Genomic DNA, 15,585 nt, shown 5'->3' on the forward strand with positions numbered 1-15,585 from the left:
ATTTGAGTGTGCCATCTATTTCCTGCTAGGACACTGGCTGGATAATGTGATACTGATCAACTATTGAGAGATACAGACATTCCAGTACTTTTTTGGAAATCTGTTTTCCAGAGAGTTGGGTACTGGGCAGAAGTGCTATTCAAAATATTTAACAAACACTCCAGGAGATTCTGGAGTCTCTGCTGTACCTGGCATTAACACTTTAGTTGCTAGATTATAGAAAATTTTGCCTGGATGTCCCAGGGAGACAGCACGGATGGTCAGGGCAGATAGCACTTGGAGGTTTCAGGATCCCAGCTGTTTATGAACCACCATGGAAGGATTTAGAGTTACTTATCAATTTTCACCTTTGGGTTAGCAAATTTCGGCCACAAAGGTCATTTCTGTGGTTATTGAACATACTCTGAAGACTGAAATGTAGCCAAAAAAAATTAGGAGGGAACAGATGTCACCTTGTATGAGTGTAAGAGGCAACAAACTTTGCATTCCCTTACCCCTAAGCCCAAATGAACCAAGAAAGAATCAATTTTAATCCTCTGGCAGAATGGGTAGTATATTGACAAGCTCAATATATGAATCAAATTTCAAAGGCTGCCCAGTGCTATCAGGCAATTTTTAGATCTATGACATTTGCTTCAAAGATTGTGTCTGTGTTAAGCATTTTGCATTCCTTATGACAGCCCTTTTAATCCTGGACTTTGGTTTCTAAACTTCCTTGAGTCTGTAAAATACAGCACTGTTTGATTCTTAGTCACTCACAAGAAGTTTCCTGGTTCTTTTAGGGCTGATCCTGTGTAATATAATTGGTTATTCCCCTTCTGAAACATAATTATATCACATATTTTTATTTTCTTTCTGCTGCTTCTGTGATGACACCATTTACATATCTCAAGTGATGAATCATGAAAAGGGGCCATATGCTTATAACATTCTATCTGAGTTTTTAATCCTGTTAGCTTAAGCCATGGACAATTAAATAAATTCCTTTTTTATTCACTATGTTGCAAAAGCTGAATAACTAAACTATCTTGCTAATGAAGCATCAGGTTTAAGAATATGAGGCACGTAATGACTTTTCCAGAATTTACCTATAGGACAATAGTTGCATGTGCAGGGGTAGCATTTCAAATACCATTATTTCTCCTTTCCCCCATTAACAACTGTACATAGCAGGGTAACATAACAAAATTAGGGAGCAGACATAGAATGCTGTGCATTCTATGAGAGGCCAACAGATGGATATAGGACAGATTAAGCTATAGTAGAAAATATTCTGATCACAAATTATACAGTGATGCAGGTAAGCCCCATACTTATAAATGTCAATGATAGTTAATACCTACAGTATAATTCATAAATTACAATTCTGTTTAGTCTTTTATTCACAAGGTTAACTGATCAAGGAGGGTATTATTCCCTGATATGGTGGTAGGCTCTTCGAAGTTTATTTGTTGAGTTTCTTTCCTTATGTGGCATGTAAGATTCATGAAATCAAACATTTCCCCTATTAGAGAAAAATATTATGTCAGCCAGAAGCCTTTAACTAAGCATTCATTTCTGGAAACAGAAAGCTAAAAAGAAGTACAATTAATTCATTGTGCTAAGTATTCTTCCCTGAGGCCATTAGCCAGGGTTTTAAGATTCAATTAGAATAATATTAATAAAACAGAATTATCAAGCTACAGCTAGTACTTTTCCATCACATAAAACATTTCCAGAAAAGATGGGCATTAGGTCCAGTTAAGTGAGCAAACAAATTTTTTATAGCCTTTCTAAGTAAACTGTATTAAAATTCCCTGAGAACCATAGAAACCTCAGGTCATTGTTGCTATCGCCTGCCTCTATGTTCCAAAGCACACCATGCAGACAATCCCAAGACATGGAAATAATAAGTAATCTTCTTGGTTCCTCATAAAAAGTTAGTCTGGGAATAAAGTGTACTATTACCCAGCCGCCAAGTGGGAAAACGCAACCAACTGCAGTCAAATGCAAAGCAAAATACGCAGCAAAGTAAACCCTTGACTTTGAATGCTGCCGACAAGAGGCTGCTGACCACCCGCAAAAACAAGTACAGAATCCCCCAAAATACATTTCCTCAGTCAAGTGAATTTCCATTTATTACTAAGGAGCAGAAGCTATAAATTTTCTTCTAAATGTGCTGCCCTAGCAAATCTGTGACCAGTAGACGCCAACAACATTGCCTCAGTAACAGTTTTGGCTCCCCTGTACCACGACACTTTCTAAGTGGGTCTGCCCTTCTATGGTGGCCTTAAGGGACTTTCTTTAAGCTGAAGCAGACAACAACCAACTCAATAATATAAATGTATCAAACCAATTTATTTTCCAAGTAAAATAAAATACTGCTGTTATGACAGTCTCAAAATTTCCAGATACTGAGCCATCTGGAATATCAGTGTGAACTGCTTATAATTAGAACAGACCATGGAGGCTGGGAAGTCAAAGGTTCCTGCAAGGTCTTCTGGTGGGACCAGCAACCCCCACTGAGATTGCTTCTGTGTCCTTCCTGGAAGACAATCTGGCCTCTTATGGATTATGGACATTAGGAGGCTTTTGCAAAGTAGTCTATTGCTATTTAGGTCGTGTTGACAGTAAGATTTTGTGTGGAACTAAAACTTCCATTTCTATACCATACACTTTGGTTCTAGCTTTTTGTTTTTCTCAGGAAGTAGAAAAATTCTAATCCTCTTTTCCCTTACAGCTCTGCATTTTGATGTCTGTTATAATGTTCTTCATTGAGCTTTATCTCTTCAGTCCCAATGAAGAATTGTTTATTGGCTGCCCTATTAGGTTAGGCACAAGGGATTAAAAAATGAGCATGATGCAGTATCGGACAAACAATTAAATTTGATACATTGGGATAACTGCTAAACCCCAAGTATAAATAAAGTCCATCAGAAACTGTTTCTTATTAAAGTATTTTTTCTTTTTCCCATAGCAATGTGAATGTTTTCTCTACAAAGTCTTAAAAAGCACAGTACCTGAAGCAGACTGAAACAGAATTTGCTGTCGCTAAAGTTGGGGATGGTTGCTCAGAACTTCACCTGCTCAGCCTCCTTCTTTTCCCTTGGAGGCTCTAGAAAAACCCCTGTGGATTCCCCAAGGTCCTATGCAATACAGTTGAAAACCAGTGCCCTAGAACTTCAGACAAGGACAAAACTAATCTGCTAGTTAGATGTGGAGTGTTGGGGGGTGAGGGTGTAAAGAGCACGTGATGGAAAACCTACATAAAATAAGGGACACCTGACCTAGGTCTTGAAGGGTGAATAGGATGGGGCAGTCCAGGAAGAACAGATCGTCAGAGCAAAGGCAAGGAAGTTTGTGTTTTAGCTGTACTTGGGGAGTGCTTATCCCAGAGACAGTATGTGAAAGAGTGATACAAACCAAAGCTAGAAAGTAGACTGTGGACAGAGAAAGGAATTTGAAGTTGTCCTAAAGGAAAAGCCATCAGCAGAATTCAGACTGAGGAACGACATATGTGAAGATTTGCGTAAGTTAAGTATGGTGGTGATATGGAATTTATACCACAGAACAGACTAAAGTGACAGAGAAAATGAGGTTATAGTGCATTAGTTGAAATGAGATGATGAGAACTTGTTGGGAGAATATTTTGGAGACAGAATTAATAGGAATTGCTGACTGGTAGATTAAAGGAGGATTCAAAGATAATGCGAAGGTTTCTTTATTCATTTGACAAACATGTATTGAGAGCCTGCTATGTGCCAAGTGGAACTGAGTGAGGAACAAGAATAGTTTTTGCATTCAAAACTGTTATGGCCTAGTCAGCTGAGACAGACAGGTCACTGGTCAATTAAATTAAACCTGAGTGATAAGGACTACTGCAGAACTGCATTACACGGTGGTCTGAGAGCATAGGGGAGTGAGAGGCAGGTAGGCATACTGGTTCTCTCTGCTCTATTCCAACTTTCTTCTAGCATGCCTTACTGAACATTAGGGACTAGAAAGCTAAAAACGACATTTCCCAGTATATTTGCAGCTCCAGTTCCCCTCCATGAACCTATCCTCTACCAAGCCGAAGCAAATCCTGAAAGATTTGGAACATGGGTATGAATACCATGAGGCAAAGGCCACCCATCACTGCTTCCATTGTTTATGCCGATGGACATGGCTGTAGAGACATTTGATTTTTCAGTGGAGGGGTTGCCAGTGCCTTTTCCCAGCTGTGGGATGTCAAGTTGACATGGATCTTGGCAGAAGTAGTATGGACCTAGGGCAAGAACTGAGGTGGCACCTTCTTTAGTATCTGACTTTCTGATCGTGGCAGAGGCAGTGACCCCTTGGTGGGCCTGTTCAACAGTGTTATTTTGGGGGCCACTCCAGGACACTCAGCCTTTCCGAGGACTTTAAAGGCATCTAATCCTCATCCCCACTCTTTTTTTTTTTTTTTTTAAGATAGCCATAATGGATTTTGTTAGCTGTAATGAGTTCCTAACTGATACAAAGAGACAGTTAACATAGGCTGATGCTGTACTGGGAAGGATGAATCTTAAAGGATGAATACAATTCAGATAACCAGAGAAGCAAAGGAAAAGCCAGGAGAGTGAGGCAGAGAAAGGATGATGAGTTTGGAGAACTGCATGGGATTTACAAAGGGAAATGCTAGGAGGTGAGGACAGAAGAGCAGGCAGGGGCACATTCATGATGCCCTTGTGTGTCCAGCTAAGCAATTTGAGTTTTACTCATAGGAGTTATTGGAAATTGTGAGCAGAGAAATGATATAAGCAGATTTTCATATTCAAAAAAGATATCTCTGCAAAATTGTGAAATAGAGATTGACACAGCTGGAAAGTAAGAGCAGAGAGACTTCACTAGGAGGGCAATTGTAATAATAATGGCAAGAAATATTGAATATGAGAGATGAAAAAGGAGGTAATAGGATTGGAATACTGGGGACAGATTTGAGGAGTATTAATGAAGCTGAATCATTGAGACTTTAGGACCATTTAGATATTGGGGTAGTGTGAGTAAAAAGGCACTGTTGAAGGTGACACTACATTTTCAGGCTTTGTCAACAAGTGGATGAGGTGCAATTTACTTAGATATGAATAAGGAAAGAGGAGTGTGTTTAGTGTGGAACATGAAGATTTCAAATTTGGACATGATAAATTTAAGAAACTTGTGGCACCATGAAGTGAAATTATAAGTAGGCCTTGGGATAGATGAGTTTGGAATTCAGAGTTCTGTTTGATAATCCTTCCATGAAGGAGGACATTGAAGACATAGAAGGATTTGAGGGAGAATGTGCAGCCAAGAAAGGTGGAGGGCTAAGGACAGAGTCCCAGGGAAAAGAACCATTTATAAGATAAGCACAGAAAAAGAAGGGAAGAAGATGCCAGAGAGATAAGAAAGTGGTCTCTTGGAATGCCTGAGGAGAGGTTTGAAGAAGAAAGAAGTGGTCCAGTGTCAGATGTCCCAGAGTGGTCAATAAAAACAAACAAAACAAAACAACAGTTAAAGGGAGAGGGTTGGGCCATGCATACAAAGAAAGAGAAAGAGAAAGCACTAGAGCAAAGGGTGTGTGGCAGTATGAGATTATTTATGAATCCCCAAAAGAGAGATTATGTTGTAAACTAATCTGTACCCTTTGATTATATTAGATTCAACTGGGATGTCTTTGATTAAATTATGTTAAGATTAGGGCTGTGATTCTATTGTGTCAGTAGGGCATGACTCTTGTTGAGTTCCCATCTCCTCGGTGGGCTGATATGAGCAGACACTCACAGAAGAAGTCACATGGAAGAGAGAGAGCTCCATAGATGCCAGAGGAGAGCAGGCTCAAACAGGTAAAGTCTGGAGAGAGATGAGCCATTTGCCAGATAGTTTGCAGCTGTAGAAAGCCCTGAAAGACAGCCCTATGCTAGTCTATAGCTGAGATCAGAAGAAGCTGGTCCCACTGAGCCTTAAGAGGAGGAAGGAAGGAGATACAAGGCAGAGATGACCCGCCATCTTACGACCACTCTCCTGATCCCTAGCACCATAAACTGGTTTTGCCTGTTTTTAAATTTATTAAAAAAGAACCATAGGATATGTACTTTGTGTGTCTACTTTCTTTTGCTTGACATTATGTTTGCAAAATTTATCCATGTTTTTGCTTGTACCAATTGTATGTTCATTCTCATTGTTATGCAGTTCTTTGTCACGAAAATATTCGACAATTTATCCATTCTACTTTTGATGGAATTTGGGTCAATTATGATTCTTGGCTATTGAACAAAAATATTCTTGTACATGTGTTTGCATTTCAATTATGTATAGGCCCAGAAGTAGAATTGTTGAATCATAGGTACCCATATGTTCTGCTTTAGCAGATACTGCCAAACTGTTTTTCAAAGTAATTTTATCAATTGACACTCGCCGTAGTTGCATCAGGGTTCCAGTTGCATCGCATTTTCACCAATTCTTGCAGTTCTCAAACTTTTTCATGTTAACCATTCTGAGGGGTATATAGTGATATCTCATTTGGTTTTAATTTACATTTCCCTGATTACAAATGAAATTGAGCTCCTTTTAATATGTATTAGTCATTTGGATACCTTTCCTTTATGAAGTGCCCATTCAAGCATTTTGCTCAATTTTCTATTTCTTTATCTTTTTCTTATCTGTATGAGTTATTTATATAATATAAATATAAGTGCTTTCTCAGATACATGCATTATAAATATCCCCTACTCTGTGGCTTACTTTTTCCTTCTCTGAATAGTGTCTATTGATTTACATTCTAAATTTTAATAGAGTGGATTTATCCATTTTTTTCCCTTATGTGGTTAACACATTTTCTGTTCTGTTTAAGAAATCTTTTCCTATGCCATAGTCATGAAGATATTAAGAAATATCTTAGATGGGATAAGATTACTTACAGAGTGTCTGTAGAAAGAATAGAAATCTCCAGACATATCCCAGAGCACACCAGTGTTTAGAGAAGAAAGACTAGATGGCCAGTAAGCTAGGAGGAGCTCTAACTTAGAGTGGAGTCCCAAAAGTGTTGAGAGGTTATTAACTATGACGGATGCTGCAGATAGGTGCAGAAGGATGAGACTCAGAATGGACCACTGGAGTGGGCCTATTGGCAATCTGGGAAGGAAAGAAGAGAAATGGAGTTGCAGCTGGAGGGAGATCTGTGATTAAGGAAGGGATGGGTTGTTTTTTTTTTTCAATGAAAGATGTTGCAGTATATTTGTAACAGTTAAAGACGGGGAGATAGCTGAAAGGAGGGGGAGAGGTTTAGTTTTTCTATTGATAACCACTATAACATTAAACCTTTATTTCTATTTACAGAAAATTTAAACCTTTATTTCTATTTACATAAAATTTGACAGACTGTCTTGACTCCTCACCATTCCAATTCCCTTCTACATTCCGCCTTTTATCAGCTACATTTGGCTTTTACATTGATGATTATTTACATTTAAATTCAGTCTTGCAACCACAACCAGGTCTTCTATATTTTGTCCACAAGATGATAATAAAAGTAGAAAAGCCATTAAAATAGTTCACACAGTTATGATTATGTAATTATTGTTCAATGTTGAACCAAGTAGTGTATTAAGATTACATTTCCTCCTCTTCTGGTACAATGTCTACAACTTCTGGGTTATTTTTTTAAAAGAAGCTTTAATTACATAAATATTATATCAAAAATATAGGAGGATTCCCATATACCTTACCCTCTCCCCCTCGCCATTAACAACATCTTTCATCATGGGTTACATAAATGAATATTCTTAGCATCATGTCAATTGAATTATGTTTTCTTATATTTTATTAGTTGTCTATATTTGTGTCACTTTGTTTCATATTTGGAGTGTGAATTTTGTTTATTTGCTTATCTTTTTCAGAAGCTTCTAATTTCCCTTTTTTGGGGCATTATTTGCATTTATCATAGATTCTATTTTTTCCAAGTTCTCAGTCATACTTTCTGTTCTACTAAATACTCTGGGTAACTCCTTAGATTCTCTTTACAATGTCTTTTTTGGGACCCCATCATTACCAGCTGCTTTTCTACTGTTGGACTAGGATGAAACACCATACCAGGGGCATGTATGATTCCTAAGAGTCTGCCACGGGGCCAGATGATGCAGCTCAGACATGCAAGAGGAGAGCTCTCCCAATAAATGGGAAGGAGTAGAGTAGATACATATCCCCTTCTCTTTTCCATAGACTACTCAGAGATATGGTCGCACCTTGCTTGTCAAGTGAACATATCTATTGAATGATCTGCTGTTTCTCTTCAGTTTTTGATGGAGTAGTCAGCATGATGATGCATCACATTGTATTGCTTTATATTTTTCCTTGCTTCTCTTTCCTGTTTCCTCATCCTCATTGCCTTGTGCTTACATCTCTTAAAATGTTAATACCTTAATCCTTGCCTTAGGTTTTGCTTTCTTTAAAACCCAGACAAAGACACCCTTTCCCCCAAAGATCTCTTCACTAGAAACTCATTCTCTTTCTTTACTGCTGTCCTGTGTAATTACTTCTCTCTCCCAAATCATGTCCTTAATTTACTCCATCATTATGCTCCAGTACATCCCCAAGTATCTTTCTAAGTAAGGACTAATGAGAACTAAAATTTCTTAGTCTATGTGTAACAGATACTGTCACATTCTATCAGCCCACCTAGATTTCAAAAAACAGCTTTAGTCAACAGTTCCCTGAAAATTCATATTCAAGTCATGATGACAGTATCTTGTCTCATGTGTACTATGTATCGCTCAGCTTTCTGCTCCAAGACCTTCTTTGTTGACATGGGAATGCACTTGGTCCACATGCAAGAACAGCCTGGGCTTGATGGGAAGTTAACACTCTTGAGGGTGGCCCTCAGTCAATATGGGGGCAGAAGCCAGTGATTTAGATAAATGCTCCAGCCTCTTCTTCTTCAAGCAGACAATTCCAGGAGGCGTTCGGTATGCATATATACTGTCTTATATTAATGTGATTTTTCTTTTGTAGATAACTTGTTTTTCTGTCTAGAAATTTTTTTTTCTTATTATTCTTTTGTCACCTTGTCATTTTATTTCTTCAACTTTGTTTTCTGGTATGTTTTGAATTATTAGATTTCATAAATCATATTTTTAATTGCTAAGAACTTTCTCATTCTTCAGATCCTTCCTTTTTCATAGCAGCCTGATCTTGAATGAAGGCTGTATTAGCAATAGCTCAATTGTCTCAGAATTTATTTAAGGTTTATGTCCTAGTCTGCATCATTTTCTTGATTAAACCTAGTTCTGATCAACACTTTTGGGGCCATTTTCCACACTGTTTATATTGATCATTCTTTTTCATGCTTTAGTTTTCCTTCTTATTTCTAGAATTTCTTGGTTGTCAGTTCATACTTAAGACAGAAAGACTAGGTTGCTATTGAGTAAGTAGGTCTGTATAGGTTTCTCTTTTAGGATAGAATTACCACTGGCAGTTTTGAGTGGGGTAAATGCATGAGATCTGATCATTTTTGTTTTCAAGTGAGCAAGCTCTCCAAATGGCAGAAGAAGGAAGATTTGATTTTGGGGAATCAACATCCACATGAGAGGCCTTATTTTTTAAATCTCCAAGCATTTCACTACATTGCTTTAAAGAAGTGCTATACGTGTTATATCAGCTGGAGTGTATGGATGCAGTTAATAAATATATAGATATGTTGACTTTCAATAGACATGCCCTCTTTGCTCCCCATTATTGGTTTCACTATTCACTCCTGCCTTCCATGAGCCCTGCTGGTCCCTTGTCCCTGCAACTGGTGCTAGGTTGTGGCCTCTCCTTGCCTTGTTTCTGTTCACTCACTTTTTTCTTTAATAAGGCCAGTAACAAGAGTTTATTAAGAAATGAGAAAAAGCAATAGTACACACCCAAGACATGGGTGCAGGCATGCTACAGGGTGAGAAATGCCTGTTCGCTCACTCTTAACCCACCTATCTTCCAGAAATTGGTTGAAATCTCATTCCTTTATCTATTTTTGTTTGAACCTCAGTTTCATTCTTTTGTAATGGGTTTATTTCTTTTGGTACTTTTATACTTTTATTTTAGCTGGATCTTGGGAATAATGGAAGGCAGATGTGTGCCTAGTCCACCTTTATGAAACTGGTGTCCTGGAACTCATTTTATAAAACAAGGAAACTGTTCTGTTTCCCTAAAGAACCCTGAGTAATACACCTACATAAGTGTAAGTTTTTAAAGCAATCGGAAGAGTACTGATTTTCATACATATATATATATGTATATGTATGTGTGTACACACACCTCTAAAACTAAACATTATTTTACAAGATCAATAAAGGAGTGCATTGTATGAAAAAAACAAGGGACCGTACTATTACAGTTGCTTTGCATCTTATTCAGTTCCAGTTCTCTCTTAATTATGTTTGTTCTGTACTTCTTTATTTGAAGACCATTCTTGGTAGAACAAATGTGTCAAGCAATTTCTCTTTTTCTTTGTCATCAGTTAATAACCTATTATTTTTCTTGCATTTTTTGCACATATCTCAGTTCATCCTAACTACAATTCTTGGATGTTTTTTTCACTCTTAGATATTTATCTTTGACCATGTATCTCTCCCTTCAAAGAATAAGACAAAACTTACTTACTAAAAGTAAGTAAAAAATAAAAGTAAGTAAAAGAAAAAGGTTGAATATCTCATTTCCAAAGTCAATGACTCTTTCTATAAGCCAATGCCTAAGGGAGTCCATTTTTAACCTTTAATCCTCTGTAGAGTGAATGTATAACTCTTTGGTTAATATGGTCAGCTTTGGAATAGGTCTACCTATGTTCGAATCCTGGCTCAGTCACTTATGTGATATGTGAGCTCTAGCAATTCTTAACATGGCAGACATTAGTGAGCTGGTCACCAAATCTATTACCCTTTCCCCCTCTCAGACTATTTCCTGGTGCCCCTTGCAGTCAGGAGTGACCTTGTGACTGTGATTACACCTAGCCACTGGAATATGGGGGGGGGGGGAGGGGAGCAATTATATGTAGTTCTCCCAGGCCTGGCCCTTGAAAACTGCACAGTCCTCCACCATCTCAATTCCCATGGTTGCTGGCTGGAAATAACTATCCAGGGCAACCTTGGAAATCCTGTGTTAAAGACAGCAGGGTCTCCATCAGCACATGCAGTGGAGCTCCTCCCCCACCCCCCACCTCTGACTGGTGATCTAAATGGGAATTAACATGATTAAGAATGAACTAGTGAAATTGAAGACAGGACATCTGAAGTTGCACAGATAATTGAACAGATAGACAAAAAAAAGGGAGGTGGGAATTCAGTAGGGTATTGAATGACAGTACAAAATGTACAAACATATGCATTATGGGTGTCCCAGAGGGAGAAGAGAAGGCAAAAGGGCAAGAAGGAGTGTTTAAAGAAATAATGGCTGAAAATTTCCCAACTCTTATGAGGGACATGGATGTATTATATGTCCAGGAAATGCAGCACACCAAACAGAATAAATCTTAGCAGACTCTGAGATACATACTAATCAGATTTTCAAATGCTAAAAAAGGAAGAGAGAATCCTGAACACAGCAAGAGAAAAGAGATCCATCCCATATAAAAGTAGCTCAATAAGATTAAATGCTAATTTCTCATCTGAAACCATGGAGATGAGAAGGCAGTGGTATGATATAGTTAAGGTGCTGAAAGGAAAAAACTTCCAGCCAAGAATTCTATATCAAGCAAAACTGTCCTTCAAAAATGAGGGAGAGGAAGTCAAGATGGCAGCAGAGTAAGGAGCTCCAGGGGTCAACTCCTGCTCCAGGGCAGTTAATAATCACCCAGAGCTATCTAAAGCACCTGTTTGGGGGACCCAGGAGACCAGAAGAGTATCCTGCAACATCCTTGGGAGTATGGAAGCAGGAGACTGCCCATCTGCAGAGAGGATCCATAAGTAGAGCCCTCCATGCCGTGGAGGTTTGTGCCCATGGCACAAGCCGCCTTGGGAGCTATTTTGAGGTTGAAGTTAGAAGCTCCATTATCCAAAAACAGGAGAGGAAGACACAGTGTGGCACCGACTTCAGCTGATTAGTAAATTTGGCGGGTTAAGGTAAAATCCTAGGAACAGCTAAACTTTGAGCCTGTCCAGGTCAGAATGAGGCTGGTAGCCACCATTTTGACTCTACCTCCAGCTTAGGGAAAGCTGGGCTGGTTGAAAATCAAAGTGCTGGTGAGGACTGGCTTCTTTCCACCCAGGTCCAATTACAGCTCTAGCCTAAACCCCAGCCCCACTTCTGACTGGGAGGAAGGTAGTGGGACCTGGACCACCTCACTGGGAAACTGTAAGCTACACTACAGAGGTCAGTGCCCATCCTACTCTAGTGGTGCAAGCTGCCTCAGGAGATATTCCATGGCTGGAGTTAGAAGCTCCATTTCCCGTAAATGATGAAAGAAGAGACAGTTGTCCATTGACCTCAGCTACTGATTAATGGACTTGGCTGGCTAAAGTATAATCCTAGAAACAGCTAGGATTTAAGCCTGTCCAAGTTGGAAAGAGTCCTGTAGCTGCCATTTTGACTCTGCCCCCAGCATGAGAGGAAGCCTGGGTTACTTAAAATCCAGTGAATTTAGGGAAGGGCTTCTTTCCACCCAGATTGGACTGCAGTTCTAGCCAAGGGTCCAGCCCCACCTCCACTAGAGAGGAAGTTGGTGGACTTGCATCAGGCTCTCCAGGCAACTGCAGATGCTCTCTGTTGGCACAGACTGAATAGTCAGACACCTGGGGTTGCATCCCCACAGCCCAATAGGATAGGAGAAGATTAGAGTATGCTCAGACTCTCCAGGCAATGGCAGGTGTTTTCAGCCCACATGGACTGGTTTTTGAGTGCCTTTGAGTCCATCTCCACCTCTGTCCCCCTATAGAATAGGAGGGTGCTGGTATTCCTTCAGCCTCTCAGGGCAATTGCAGGTGCTTTTGGCCTGCAGAAATCCAACCACTGGGCACCTGTGTCTCCATTCCCATCCCCAATAGGACAAGAGACAGACTGTATTTGCCCAGCTTCTCTGGGTAACTGCAGGTGCTTTTGACCCACTCAGCCTGGACTGGCGAGTTTTGTAGATACACTCTCACCCCCTCCCCCCAGTAGGAAAGGAGGGTGCTTGTATTTTCAGTTTTTCTGGGCAATGGCAAACACTTTCAGCCTGCATGGACTGAACAGTTGGATGCCTATAGAACCACCCCCACCCCCATCCCCAATAGGATAGGAGGGGTCTAGTATCTCCACAGCCTCTCTGGACAATGGCAGGTACTTTCAGTCTACAGGGACTGAACTGTTGGTTGCCTGTGGATCCAACCCCATACCCTAACAGGATAGGAGGGGCCTGTGCTTCCTCAGCCTTTCTGGGCAACAGAGGGTACTTTTGGCCTACAGGCACTGAACTGTTATGCATTGGTGGTTCTGTTCCCACCCCCTAAAGGGAAGTAGGGACAGTACTCCCTCAGCCTCCCAGGGCAACTGTAGGCATATTTTGTCCACACGGATTAGATTGTTGGGCACTCCAGAGGATCCATTCCCACCCCCAAGAAGGAGGGCATCTGGTGTTACATCAGTTTACCTGGGCAACTGTGGTCATTTTGGACCCACATGGCATAGATTGCTGCCCACAACTGTAGCTCCATTCCTACCCAAGGTAGGGAAGGAAGGGGTGTGAAGCTTTATCAGTCTCTCTGGGCAACTACAGACAGTCTTGTCCTGCCCAACTTGGATTATTATGCATGGTTGCAGCTCTGTCCCTACCTCTGGTAGAGGAGAAAGGTTGGAGAAGCTTCATCAATTGTTGGGGGAACATGGGCAGCTTCAGCCTGCATAGCTTATAGCACCAACTACATCCTTGACTCCAACTACACAATGAGCAAAGGAGAAAAAACAAGAAAGCCCTAAACTAAAGGGAGAAACTGTACCCAGAATAAATACATCTAGCAAGCCAGATGCAAAAACACCAACAAAAAACTACAAACCATACCAAGAAACAGGAAGATTTGGCTGAGTTAAAGGAACAAGATAAGCCTGCAGATGACTTAAAGGAATTGAGGCAAATAATCATAGATGTTCAAACAAATCTCCTTAATAAATTCAATGTGATGACTAAAGAAATTAAGCATATTAAGAAGGCACTGGGGGAGCACAAAGAAGAATTTGAAAGCATAGATAGACAAATAGCAGACCTTATGGGAATGAAAGGTGCAATAAATGAAAATAAAAATACACTGGAGGCATATAACAGCAGATTTGAGGAAGCAGAAGAAAGGATCATTGAGCTTGAAGACATGGCCTCTGAAAGCTAACATAGAAAAAACAGATGAATAAAAGAATGGAAAAAATTGAACAGGGTCTCAGGGAACTAAATGACAGCAAGAGACATGCAAACATACATGTCATGGGTGTCCCAGAAGGAGAAGAGAAGGAAAAAGGGACAGAAGGAATATTTGAAGAAATAATGGTGGAAAATTTCCCAACCGTAATGAAGGACATAGATATCCATGTTTGAGAAGCACAGCATACTCCCATCTGAAAAAATCTGAATAGACCAACTCTGAGACACGTACTAATCAGAATGCCAAATGCCAAAGACAGAGAATTCTGAGAACGGCAAGAGAAAACAATGCATAACTCGATAAGATTAAGTGCCGGTTTCTCATCAGAAACTATGGGGGCAAGAAGACAGTGGTATGATATATTTAAGATACTGCAAAAGAAAAATTGCCAGGCAAGAATTTTATATCTGGCAAGATTAGAATATTCAAAGATAAACAGGAACTGAGAGAGTTTATAATAAAAAGGCCAGCTTTGCAGGAAATACTAAAAGGAGGGTCTACAGCCTAAAAAGAAAAACCAGGAGAGAGAGGCTTGGAAAAGAGTTTAGAAATGATGAGTATATCAGTAACAGTAACTAAAAGTGTCAAAAGAATGTTGAAAATAAAATGACAGATAAAACTCAAAAGATCAAAATAGATGAAATAAGAACTGCCTTTACAGTAATAGCACTGAATGTTAATGGATTAACCTCCCCAGTCAAAAGACACAGTCTGATGGAATGGATAAGAAAATATAAGCCATCTATATCCTGTCTGCAAGAGACTCACCTTAGACCCATGGATACCAGTAGATTGAAACTGAAAGGTTGGAAAAAGATATCCCATATGTGCAGTAACAAAAACAAAAACAAAACAAAACAAAACAAAAGCCAAGGTAGCTATACTTAGATCAGATGGTATAGACTTCAAGAGCAAAACTGATATTAGAGACAAGGAAGGACATTACATACTATCAGAGGGATGATTCACCAGGAAGAAATAACAACCATAAATATATATGCACCTAACCAGGATATCCCAAGAAACATGAGACAAACACAGGCAAAATTGAAGGGAGAAATAAACATCTTTATAATAATAGTTGGAGATTTCAATACACAACTCTCAGCATTGGATAGAATATCTGGGCAGAGGATCAATAAGGCAACAGAGAGCTTGAATATTATGATAAATGGACTAAACCCAATAGACATATACAGAACATTGCATACCAAAACAGCAGGATATACATCCTTTTCAAGTGCTTATGGAT

The sequence above is a fragment of the Dasypus novemcinctus genome, chromosome 3 (genome assembly GCF_030445035.2).
Source record: "Dasypus novemcinctus isolate mDasNov1 chromosome 3, mDasNov1.1.hap2, whole genome shotgun sequence".
Lineage (NCBI taxonomy): Eukaryota > Metazoa > Chordata > Mammalia > Cingulata > Dasypodidae > Dasypus > Dasypus novemcinctus.